This window comes from Bufo bufo, chromosome 3 (assembly GCF_905171765.1).
Source record: "Bufo bufo chromosome 3, aBufBuf1.1, whole genome shotgun sequence".
NCBI classification, from domain to species: domain Eukaryota; kingdom Metazoa; phylum Chordata; class Amphibia; order Anura; family Bufonidae; genus Bufo; species Bufo bufo.
The window spans coordinates 86,739,782-86,753,417 of NC_053391.1; the positions used below are offsets into that span (position 1 = coordinate 86,739,782).

The 13,636-nt window shown below is 44.5% G+C and overlaps 1 long non-coding RNA gene across 1 annotated transcript in view; it reads right to left on the bottom strand.

The window, feature by feature from the left end:
* The window catches only part of LOC120994605, a 30,145-nt gene extending 16,883 nt beyond the window's left edge, over positions 1-13,262 (bottom strand). Inside the window, exon 1 of the long non-coding RNA XR_005777442.1 lies at positions 13,123-13,262. This is a non-coding gene — a long non-coding RNA (uncharacterized LOC120994605). The remainder of the gene's footprint in view (positions 1-13,122) is intronic.
* Positions 13,263-13,636: the final 374 nt, after the last annotated feature.

Genomic DNA, 13,636 nt, shown 5'->3' on the forward strand with positions numbered 1-13,636 from the left:
ACTCAGGGACCCCTAGCTATTGGCTAGGTAAGAAATTGGAAGTGCCCATGCTAATGTCTGGCCTCTTAAAGGCAGATACTAGCAGTCTGGAAAGAAGCATGCAGGTTGCAACCTGCAGAGGATGAGGCCGAGCAGCATGGAGAGTAGAGTGGTGGGCACGGAACGCTGACCTAACACTGTAGCAGAAACCAGAGAGGTTTGTGTCACAGAGAACATGGTTTTCAACATATTTTAAAAAGTATTCTGATTTATATATACTGTGTATTTGAGAAAAAAAGAAAGGGATGCAAATTAGCTCTGCCTCTAACACCACCAGATGTAAGGCAGCCAATGAATAGATTCTGCATATACTACTGCTTAAAGAGGACCTTTCACCGATCCTGACATTGTGAACTAAGTATACAGACATGTAGAGCGGCGCCCAGGGATCTCACTGCACTTACTATTATCCCTGGGTGCCGCTCCGTTCTCCCGTTATGTCCTCTGGTATGTTCGGGGACTTGGTTATGTAGTGTCCCACTAGATGAATGTGGGCACTACACAAGGGTCAATTGGGCCACGTGGTACTCCTACTCCTGAGGGACAGTGGCAGTATATTTTACTGTCCATTTTAATGTATTTTCTATATGTTTTTATGTGTATTGTTCCCCTGTGACATGTACAGCAGGCCTATTGGGGTGTAGTGTAGCATCCTAGACACTAGAGGGAGATAGGGAGCCCCTAGTATATATAGGTAGGCCCAGACAGGGAAGAGTCAGTGTAGTCCAGGTGGCTAGAAGTGCAACCTAGTCAGCCTGAAGTTCCTGAGTCTAAGCTTAGCTCAGAAGAAGTCACCCCAGTAGAAGAGAATTTGCCTCCTGGGAAAAACCTGCTGTACCCTCAAGCCAAGCAGGGCCAGTGTATCCAGCTAAGACAAGTAAGCTGATGGGCAGAAGAATTATAAAGTTAGTGCAAGGATAAATACGGGAGGAAGATCATTTGCCAAGGATAAAAGCCAGCATTTAGGCATACGGGCCTTGGGATACAGCCAGACAGAATATCTGTGAAGTAGTGCAGCCTGGTCTGAGAAGCATTGGTCGTTTATCCTCTGAGTATCTTGCCAAGATTATACCTGCCAGTATTGAAATAAGCCTGCTTGTGAAGCACTTGATGCAAGGGACTGTATTATCATCTTATTGTACAAAGTTGAACTGTTTTCAAGTAAACCAAAGTTTGGTTCTCTATACCATCTGCGTACCTCACTTATTGCTACTATAAATCGGTGTGCCACCGTTACAGGCACTGGCGTCACGATTCTTAAAGGGACCTTGCCTCAGGCACTCAAAACACCTGCAACATCCAGGGCATCTCATCCACCATCAGGCCTGGTCTCTACATACAGAGTGTGCCCCAGAGGAACTTTGTGTCAGCCTCTCCTTCACTGTCGCATGCCTGCCCAGGGTCCTCCTATGAACAGTGAGTAACCGTGACCTCACTTCGCTATACCCTGCAGGTCTGGCGTGCTGCAGTTATAGTAGGCGGAGACTTTGGGGACTTGGTTATAGTAGGCAGGTTCTGCTGGGCGTCTCCTTCTCCTAGGCTGTAGCGCTGGCCAATCACAGCGCAGAGCTCACAGCCTGGGAGTTTTTTTTCTCCCAGGCTGTGAGCTCTGCGATGCGATTGGCCAGAGCTACAGCCTAGGAGAAGGAGACGCCCAGCAGAACCCGCCTACTATAACCAAGTCCCCCGAACATACCGGAGGACATAACGGGAGAACGGAGCGGCGCCCAGGGATAATAGTAAGTGCAGTGAGATCCCCGGGCGCCGCTCTACATGTCTGTATACTTAGTTCACAATGTCAGGATCGGTGAAAGGTCCTCTTTAATATGTGCAATATTGTGCAAATAATGGAAAATAAGAGCATGATTTAAATATATTTGTACAATCTTGTACCTTTGACTGTTACCTTTTGTCTGTGTCACTGATCTCCAGGGCTGAATTCATGCCATTTATACATACTGCAGATTTTACTAGGAAAAAAGCAAAAAGTATTCTAAAATGTTAAGTGGAAAATGATTTTACCATACCGAGGAATGGAAGCTTATAGAGGTTTAGCTAACAAACTCCAGTTACCTGTAATAAAATCTTTTTATAATGCCATGAATAAATATTTGAAGTGAGTTGTACCGCACAAGATACCCCAAATCTATGTATACACCCTGACATAAACCTGCCATTCATTCTCCACAACCAAAATACACTCATTTTAGCAACATTTTCTAATCTTACATTATGCGTAGCTTTCCCAGCAATGCAGGATTATCCAGACACAAGGGTAGGACTTGCTTTTTCAGTTAATTATGCTACTTTGTCTCCATACCACCAAATCAAGTAAGTTTTGCAGTAAACTACTGCAATTATCTTTAACCACACCTGCATTTCAAAGAATTCCATAAAGGGATTGTCTTGGGTGTTTTGTTTTAGTTTCATTAATGAAATGTAAATTTGGAAAATAGAAATAATGTGCTACTTATTTTTTTATTTTTTTTATTTCTTGGTGTGGGTATGTTGAAGATACACACTTCCGCTATGTACAGACAGTTCAGAAGGATGTGAGTGCTTTATGTCAGAATCAACAAAATGTGAATCAATGGAAAGAAAAATGTCAGAGATTTTTAAGAAGTGATGGTAGATACTGCAGGATTATGAAGAAGGATTAGGAAATGTCAGAAAAAATGCATGCATAGCCTTATCGGTGTGTATAGTGTTTCGATCTTGCCTTATCTAGGCTTTCAGTGATCATTAACTGGTCAGCCTCTAATGATGATTAGGTGACTCTGCTCCCTCTGCCCCAGTCTATGCAGCAAAGATGAACAATAAACCTGAGATAACTGTCAGCCAACACATTCTCCCAATCCACCCATACCTATGCATGTTTTGCTAGGGCGGGCTTGCCTATTCAGTGGATGTGTAATACTTCGGAGTAGTATTACCATTTCTCTCCACTACTGTCTCTGATGGTTAACATGAATGTCATTTTTGTAATTACTTCCAGGTCCTTCACCATTGTGCATTAATATTACTGTTATGCAACTGTTTTGTTCATGTACTAAGCCTGGTTCACCAGCAGGTGGCAGCGTATATGGCAGAGCTATCCTTAGTCAGGATGGAACTTACCATTCCATTCTACCACCTTTGGGTAGAAGTAGTCCAGTCCTGCTTCCTACCAGAAGGGAGGAGTTGCAGTTCGAGATGATTCCACTTTAGACTCTATATTGGAGCTGAGAAGACCTGAAAGATATAGCAGCCAGGAAATTGTTCTTCGGCTGGAGAAGGAGGCACCAAGGGGAAGTAGCTTGTATTGTAGAGCACCCGGACTCCATGATAATTTACTTTACTGAGTGTCAGGAGGGGGATAACAGTCCAAAGCACCCCAATTCAAGGATACCAGAACTGACCAAAAGTCCAGTAACCAGACCCAAGCAGAGTTTAGCACCACAGAGCGAAATAAAGCTGAGTTATTAAGCAAGCCTGTCAGCCCAGCAGCGAAAGCAGAGTCATCAAGTTTGCCTGCCAGTTTATGCCAAAGCCTGCTGGAACCATAGAAAGCCTGAATGTAAGAAAAGCCTGAATATTGTCTGGAATCAAGTTTACCCAAGTAAAGCTGCTGTTAAAGTTTATCAAAGTCTGGACTCAAGTTATTCTTCATCCCCTAACTCAACTATTCCCCTTTATTTGCTTCAGAGCCTAAGCCTGAGGTCCCGCTGTATCCAGGTAGGAGCACCTTGACACATAGAGACTATTAATGGCCGCTCCACACCACTCGACATTTCACCAAACGGGACGCGATAGGGCACTGGGGGGGGCGCATTGCAGATGTCATACCATTGCACTCCTTTCTGCTGCCTCAAGGGAACCATGAAACTACCGAATACCAAGGACTCTCCAACTGCTATCAGGCAGGAGACCTAAAACCAGGGTGTTCCCCGAGGGGAAGAAGGGTTGTGCCCCTCCTGTCCTTGTACACCCAGCCTGGGGGAGTGCCGGAGCATGGTTAGCCACTGTGAAGACTACAACCACCCTCATTACCCCACTACCACTCCCATCCTCTCCATTACTCCCTACGCACTCCCAATGTGGGTCGGCAGCCTACAGATCCTGTTATGCCATTTTTTTGGTGATTTTGTTGTTTTAAATTTAGTATTTTATGGATTTTGTGATTTTGCATCCTTTATTAATCAAACACTGAAAAGATGATACAGATTACGTTTCACATGTATAATATGGTCACAGTTGGTAGAAATGTTGTGAATGAATTTGTTTCCGTTTTTGTTTCCGTGTGTCTTCCTTTATTTCTGGATGACCAGAAAGACAAACAACGGTCGTGTGCATGAGGCCTTAGGCATACATATTCCCATCTTTCAGATCCATATAAGTACTGCCGGGAACGCATGACTGGTGCTGCGACCATGATGCTTCCGCTCCGTCTCCAAGTAAAAGGGACGCCGTGAATGTCAATCCGCATCTGGTTATGACGCCCTCCCCGGCGTGACGCTCAGGGGACGGGCGGAAGTGACGTTTAGGATGGCCGGCTCATCTTATCAGGTCACATGTGCTCCTAACGGCCCCCAGATTGGTCAGATCTATCTTTAAGACATTCTCCCTTTACCCAGACTAGCCTCTCCTCTTGTCGAAGCAGATGCGTGAAACGAGCGTAGAGGGGTAGCCGCCACTTACATCTCTACCATTCCTAAAAGATAATGTCAGTTTTGGTTCTTATTGTGTTTCATGTTCTGCATTCCAATGTCATTCAATCTATAGGCTACCGCTCGTTGCTTTTAGACAATAAGAGGACGCACTTTTGTACGCCACTTAGTTATACTTATACTGGCAGATTAGCCTTTGTGGTTACACGCCTATAATCATATTGATATTGCTGGACATCTATTTACCTAGCTCATTGTCAGTTTTTTGTAGAGATCAAGTGGCACCTTATTATTGACTCCCTACTATATGTATTTGATTAATTTCATGATGATTTAAATAAAGTGATATTTTTAAAGGGATATAACGTTACTCACTTGTTTTTCTTGGTAATATAATGCTTCTGCAATTTGCCTTCATTTATCCTGCATTATTCCTGCCTGTGTTCCTGCCATGTTCCAGTACCATGTTCCAGTACCTGTCTGTGTGCAGTTAATTGGCACAGTGGGTCCACACTTTTTTTTTTTTTTTTTTGGCATAAAATAGTGTATCAATTACAAACATCATTATAAATGAATTATGTACGTCAACTTAAGTTCACATCTAAGATAATAGAAAATCTGCATATATATATATCCCACCCCACCCTCCCCATTGGCTGTCGACCATGGCATATTAAAATTTAAATGTCATACATATCGCTACGTAGTTATGCGTGTACCTCTCCGCTTTCTTTCAATATCCTCAAAAATTCTAATTTGTTGAAGGGATAAAACCCATTCCCTAATCGAGGGTGGGGAGACAGAGCCCCAATACTTAACCAATATAGCCCTAGCCACCATCAATCCCCTCATCCAGAGCTGTCTAACCTGGCGTGAGACCTCAATTTCAGGCAAGTCATACCCCAAAATCACTGTCATAATCCCCGGATTATGGTTCGTTAAAGACTCCTTTTGTAAGGTACAGAAAACCTCATCCCAATATTTTTTTATTTTGCTGCAGCTCCAAATCAGATGGACATAGTCCGCATTAACATAACCACATTTAGGGCAGCAACACTCCCGGTCCCTATTTTGGGGAAATTTTCCTTGGATTTTAGGGGTATAGTACAGTCGATGAAGGATCTTAAATTGAATTAGTCTATGAGCACTAGAAACTGTCGCCTTTCTCACATTCCTATAAATAGTGGACCATTGCAGTGGAGAACAATTCAACTCTTGCTCCCACTTACTTGGGCTTTTAAAAGGTGTTACAGTTGCCAATGCTGTTCGGAGTTTAGCATATAATCTAGATAACTTCGCATTCTCGTACTTCTGGGCGTCACAGTAATCAAAAAATATATTCTCTTGTGGGTGAATACGGCCCCTATTCCTAGCGGCTTCGAAAATGTGTTTTAATCGTGTATACATAAATAAGTCTAATGGTGAACTATCTGTAGAACCAAATTCTGAAAATGACTTAAAATGGCCCAAATAAAAAAGGTGAGAGACCCTATTAATACCCTTATGTGCCCAGTAACCAAAGTCTGTAATTTTAAAGAATTCCTCTAGCCCCCTATTCTCCCACAGGGGGGTGAAAGCAAACGGATCCGAGACTTTGAGGATCTCCTTCAGCTTGTTCCACACCCTCTGTAGTGAGTAAGGGATCAGCAAGGACTTCCTCACTCCCATATACCCAGTCTCCAAACATAAAAAAAACATTCTCTATTGGTTTATCCATTACTTTAATCAAATAGGGTGACAGTAAATTCCCTTTCCAATAACAGCAACGCTGAATCTGTGAACATAAAAAATAACCTTGAAAAAAAGGAAGTGACAGCCCACCATCTGCCTCTGACAACCATAAGTATCTCTGCTTTATCCGCACCCTCTTCCTTCCCCAAATTAAATCGTTAATCAGGGACTCCAGTCTATGAAAGAAGATGTCATCGATCCAAATGGGGGAAGCACACATCGGGAATAAGACTATAGGTAATATAATCATCTTAATCAGTGCTATTCGATCTGTCTGTGCCAGTATCAGTTTCCGCCAGGCGCTTATTTTAGTCTTAACTTTATTCAGAACCGGGGCCAAGTTAAGCTCGTAAAATCTATTTATAGGGAGCCCTATCTTAACCCCCAAATAATCCAAGGTATCATTAGGGATCAATACCCGTACTCGCTTCCCCTCATCTACAGCTTTCCGGTTCAGTGGGAGAAGCGATGACTTTGACCAGTTAATCATATAGCCTGAAAATTTACCATAGTGCTCTAATACCTCCATCACATATGGGAGAACTTTCCAACCCTGGTCCAAGAACAGAATCACATCATCAGCATATAGGCTTATTTTGTCATTCACTCCCTCCACCCCAAAGCCTTCTATACAATTATCTGATCGAATCCGACAAGCCAGAGGTTCAATAAAAAGGGCGAAGAGGAGCGGTGACAGGGGGCAACCCTGCCTCATCCCCCTCCACATCATAACAGGTGGAGAACTAACACCATTAATATTAATGCGTGCGACCGGCTGTTCATATAGCATTTGGGTCATTTCCAAAAATATATTCCCGAGGCCAAAGTGGGACATCGTGGCCCACAAAAAGGGCCACTCCATCCTGTCAAACGCTTTTGCAGCGTTCAGAGACAGGATGGAGTGGTCTATACTACCCCCAAAAGACAAATTCAGTGGGTCCACACTTACTGCCCTGTTACAGCACACAGTCAATAGTGATAGACAAACATCGGCCGGGACGGTTCGTGAACGCGATTGCGTATACGCGATCAAATGTTCGCGAACCGCAACTTCGCGGCGGGCCCCAGTCACTTTGTTGGCAGGCGAACCTGAAAAACCTTCAGCTCATATTTGCAGCCAGCAAACACTTACTAGAAGTACACAGATAGTCCACAACATGGACAGTGATATACCAGAGGGGGATCATTGGCAAATCTGCCCACAAAAAATATGTATTTTAATCAGGGGCCATTTTTATGGTCTTAAAAGGAAACTCTCACAAATGTGCCCTGCTGGAGCCTAGAAATTTTTTATTTCCTATCGGTTTGATGTATACAAATGCGCAGCACTCCACGTTTTTGTATCCTGCAGAGTCTATAAAAAAAATGCATACGTTAACGTAAATTTTTTTTCTATCATGGAACTGTATGGTGAACGGACGCCACTGTACGGCATCAGTCTGAGGCATCTGTTAACACATACATTTTTGGTATGCATTAAATGGATGGCAAAAATAGGATGTGAACCCAGCCCTAGTGTCAAAATAAGCACCAGTAGACAGCGGAGCAGCGTGGCGGAGAGGAGAGGCTGCCATGTACTGACAGAGCGCTACCTGATCCCGGTGGTCAGGGATGAGGATTGTGTTTCCCAAGGATCATTTTCTACTGGGAAATACAAGGCACAGTATAATACACTAGAATCTATATAATATAAAGATATTAGCCCTACCCTCGAATGATAATACAATTAGGTGATCATTCATTATATAGAAATACGTCTATGTTAGGCATATTTCTGACACAGATTGTGGCGCAAAGGTCCTTAGCACTGCAATCTGCATATTTTTCCCGCTCATGCCAGGTCTAAAAAAGGATGACGTGGGCAGGGAAAGATATACAGTTATGGCCATCCAGATATTGGATACCACCGCCATACATTGACCGGATAACACCTCTGTACAGTGACCGGATAACACCGCCATACCGTGACCGGATAAAAGAGTATAAGAGGGCACAGTACAGGGAATGACTAGGGGCACTGCACAGGGTGTGGTAAGAGGGCACAATGCAGGGTATAAGGGGGCACAGTACAGGGTGAGGGACACAGTACAGGGTGGAGGGCACAGTCACATGACCCTGTGACATTAGAAGGTCCTTATGGTGAATGCGGTTCATACGCCACCATAATGAGAGGCAGAGGAGTGAGACAAGGGTGTGATTATGTGGCTAGAGATAAAAAAATTTAACTGTCAGCCAGTACAGGCCCCAAAAATTAGGCAATAGACATTCACCTGACAGCAAAGAACTTTGGATTCTGTGGCTGGAGGTACATTAGGCGGTCACAGGATAAAAATGTAACTGTCGGCCAAAAATTAGCCAATAGGTATTCACCTGACAGCAAAGAACTTTGAATTCTGTGGCTGGAGGTACATTAGGCGGTCACATGATATATATGTAACTGTCGGCCAGTACAGGCCCCAAAAATTAGGCATTCAACGGACATAAAAGGCCTTTTATGCCGCTGTATTTACCTAAGACAGGGACCATGATTTGTTCTGGGTGGTGGCGGATATTTGTAGGCTGTCATGAGGAAATTCAATCAAAGGTGGTTGACTCGTCACATGTGTTCAATTCCTCCGAGATCCATGCCTCATTCATTTTTAAAAATGTGAGGTAGTCCACACTGTCGTGAGCTAGCTAGGTGGGTGTACTTATCGGTCACAATCTCCCCTGCTGCGCTGAAAGTCCTTTCGGACAGGACACTGGACGAGGGGCAAGCCAACAGTTCCATGGCAAATTGTGCCAGCTCTGGCCACAGGTCAAGCCTGCACACCCAGTAGTCCAGGGGTTCATTTCTTCTCAGAGCCTATGTAGTCTGACACCTGTCGGTCTAGGCGTTCCCTGAGGCTGGATCCTGAGGACGGCTGTCAATGGGTTGGCTGCAAGAATGATCTTGTTGAGGAAGGGTGGCAGGTATACATAAATATATATGCATGCCTACTGGGCATGCATATATATATGTATATGTTAGCCCCTCAGAGGACGATGTGCGCAGATGTGCCCAGCACCTGCGCCCATCTGCCTCTGATATTCCCCAGGGGCTAATTCATGCCCCTGTGGGAATTCATATAATGTGATATATGCATGTGCCCCCTTAATAGATATGTCTGTATATGTTAGCCCCTCAGAGGGCGATGTGCGCAGATGTGCCCAGCACCTGCGCCCATCTGCCTCTGATATTCCCCAGGGGCTCATTCATGCCCCTGTGGGAATTCATATATGTATGTGCCCCCTTTAATAGATATATATATATATATATATATATACAGTGGGGGAAATAATTATTTGACCCCTCACTGATTTTGTAAGTTTGTCCAATGACAAAGAAATGAAAAGTCTCAGAACAGTATCATTTCAATGGTAGGTTTATTGTAACAGTGGCAGATAGCACATCAAAAGGAAAATCGAAAAAATAACTTTAAATAAAAGATAGCAACTGATTTGCATTTCATTGAGTGAAATAAGTATTTGAACCCTCTAACAAAAAAAGACTTAATACTTGGTGGAAAAACCCTTGTTTGCAAGCACAGAGGTCAAACGTTTCTTGTAATTGATGACCAAGTTTGCGCACATTTTAGGAGGAATGTTGGTCCACTCCTCTTTGCAGATCATCTCTAAATCCCTAAGGTTTCGAGGCTGTCTCTGTGCAACTCTGAGCTTGAGCTCCCTCCATAGGTTTTCGATTGGATTAAGGTCCGGAGACTGACTAGGCCACTCCATGACCTTAATGTGCTTCTTCTTGAGCCACTCCTTTGTTGCCTTTGCTGTATGTTTTGGGTCATTGTCGTGCTGGAACACCCATCCACGACCCATTTTCAGTTTCCTGGCAGAGGGAAGGAGGTTGTCGCTCAGGATTTCACGATACATGGCTCCGTCCATTTTCCCGTTTATGCGAATAAGTTGTCCTGTGCCCTTAGCAGAAAAACACCCCCAAAGCAAAATGTTTCCACCCCCATGCTTGACGGTGGGGACGGTGTTTTGGGGGTCATAGGCAGCATTTTTCTTCCTCCAAACACAGCGAGTTGAGTTAATGCCAAAGAGCTCTATTTTGGTCTCATCAGACCACAGCACCTTCTCCCAGTCACTCTCTGAATCATTCAGGTGTTCATTGGCAAACTTCAGACGGGCCTGCACATGTGCCTTCCTGAGCAGGGGGACCTTGCGAGCCCTGCAGGATTTTAATCCATTGCGGTGTAATGTGTTTCCAATGGTTTTCTTGGTGACTGTGGTCCCTGCTAATTTGAGGTCATTAACTAACTCCTCCCGTGTAGTTCTAGGATGCTTTTTCACCTTTCTCAGAACCATTGACACCCCACGAGGTGAGATCTTGCGTGGAGCCCCAGAGCGAGGTCGATTGATGTTCATTTTGTGCTCCTTCCATTTTCGAACAATCGCACCAACAGTTGTCACCTTCTCTCCCAGCTTCTTGCTAATGGTTTTGTAGCCCATTCCAGCCTTGTGCAGGTCTACAATTTTGTCTCTGACATCCTTGGACAGCTCTTTGGTCTTTCCCATGTTGGAGAGTTTGGAGTCTGCTTGATTGATTGATTCTGTGGACAGGTGTCTTTTATACAGGTGACTAGTTAAGACAGGTGTCCTTAATGAGGGTGACTAATTGAGTAGAAGTGTCTAACCACTCTGTGGGAGCCAGAACTCTTAATGGTTGGTAGGGGTTCAAATACTTATTTCACTCAATGAAATGCAAATCAGTTGCTATCTTTTATTTAAAGTTATTTTTTCGATTTTCCTTTTGATGTGCTATCTGCCACTGTTACAATAAACCTACCATTGAAATGATACTGTTCTGAGACTTTTCATTTCTTTGTCATTGGACAAACTTACAAAATCAGTGAGGGGTCAAATAATTATTTCCCCCACTGTATATATATATATATCTATAATGCCCCCTGTATCCTATAATGCCCCCTGTATATCATATATATATATATATCCCCATACCATATAAATCCCCCCCCCCCCTACATGGACACAGATGCATCAATGTAAATGTGCCCCAAGCATTTACATTGATGTAATCTGGGTGAAGGCGCCAGAATGACCGAACAAGGTCCGGTCATTCTGGTGACCTCAAAAGGATTCAAATTCAATAGAATTTGAATCCTTTTGTTCTAATTATCTGCAGCCCTGCTGAAGATAATTAAGCATAATAGAGGGAGAGGAGATACCTCCGCTCACTCTATTATGCGCATTCTGGCATCGCAATTACCATTGCGATGTCCAGAATGCTAAGAGCTACAGACGGGAGATCAAAGGATCTCCCGCCTGTCAGCAAGTGCACGCGGCCCTGCGGTGCGCGTGCAGGGACGCGCGGGCAGGCGCGGTGACGTCATGTCACCGCGCCGGCCCACGTGCCCTGCACTGTGGTGCGCGCTCGCGCGCCGCTGTGTGGGCGGTACGGCAGTGCGGGCGGCCGGACATATAAGTCCGGCAGGCCTGCACTAGTGAGAAGAGAGCCGGCCGCCCACCCACCCTGAAGGAAGGAGACTCCCTTGGACTAACGTGCACCCCTAGACGAACGAGCGACCCCTGGACAACGAGCATTAACCCTAAGTATCGCTATATACCCCCCCTGCACTATCTATATACCCTCCGGAGCCCCCCCTGCTCTATCTATATACCCTCCGGACCCCCCTGCACTATCTATATACCCTCCGGACCCCCCCTACACTATCTATATACCCTCTATATACCCTCCGGACCCCCCTGCACTATCTATATACCCTCCGGTCCCCCCTGCACTATCTATATACCCCCCAGACCCCCCCTGTACTATCTCACTCCCCTGGTAACCCTCACTATATACCCTCCTGCTATCCCCTGGTATATATCCCCTGGACACTATAACCCTACCCCACATACCCCTGGTAACCCTCTGTATCCCTACCCCTTTACCCCTATTACCCCTGATCCTGGTAACCCTTTACACCCCTTGTTGCCCTGATTCCTGATACTCTAATCCCCTCCCGTGGTATATTTGTGCTTGGTGGTCGGCTTGTAAGACCACCGTCTACCTTCGTCTGCCCCGTAGGGATAGTATACAGGACTAGGTGGGTGGGCTGTTAATATTGAATGTGTGTATCGTATAGTTAGTTTATGGGTGGAATTGGGAACGTGTAGTGTAGTTGAGTACTGTATAATTAGTGCTGTAATGTTAGTGTATTGCGTAGTGTATTGTTAATAAATACTGTTATATTTGTATCTGTGTAACGTGTAATTATTGGCGATAGTTAGTTAGTAAGGCGCATGCAGCTAGCATAGTGATTAGTGTAAAGCATAGCAAAGGTATTGTTATTATTATATAAAGGTATAAATAGGCGGAGTTATCAATAGACGGTTCCTCCTATTTATGAATATTAATTACCGATAATTGCATAAATATTGGTGATTAATATTCCCCCTTTACATTGGCGAGCCAGGCCCACTGCGTGGATTTTGCGCTTATTTTTGGTCTTAAGGCTGAGGGTCGCTAGTACTGTGAATTAGCGGGCAGGAGAGACGCGGTCAGCGGAGTGTCTGAGCGTCTAGGACCCGATAATTCGGACAGGAGAAGCGATACTTCCCTTAAGAGCACCAGAAATAAAACAAAATCTTTTGCAGAGAATCTATAATTGTTCTGTGAATTCATATTTTTGTATTTGCTTTACACGGTCACCGTCGCTGGGGTAAGAGAAGAAGGATACGTCACGGAAAGAGATCCATCTTCGTTGGAGGTACATAAAAGTCCAGCTGGTCGGAAAGAAGCGATCCGGAAGAAAAGGACTTCTTTCAAGCAGCTGCAAGGGACAAGAAAGTACAGAACCAACAAGAAGATGGACGCTCAGCAAACGGTGAGTATGAACTTCTTCACACTCCAACACTTAGCCAAAAACAGCACTTTTAATCCCATTGTTCCTACTACATATAAATCCGCTGAGCTGCTGTGGTCCGCTTTACTGGACCAGGTGTACGCTCATGACCGGGTTTGTATTAGTAGGAGTGTCTTTAACAAGACCACCAAACGCCTCCAAATGCTAGCCAAATTGGTTCTTTCCTATGAGGATACCATTTGGAGGGCGGAACACACAGAGATACTTGCCAGCACAAGAAAGGCAGGGGAGGCTGCGGACAAAGCAAACTTCCACTGCAATTGTTGTGTTGATAACTATAGAAGAATTCACACA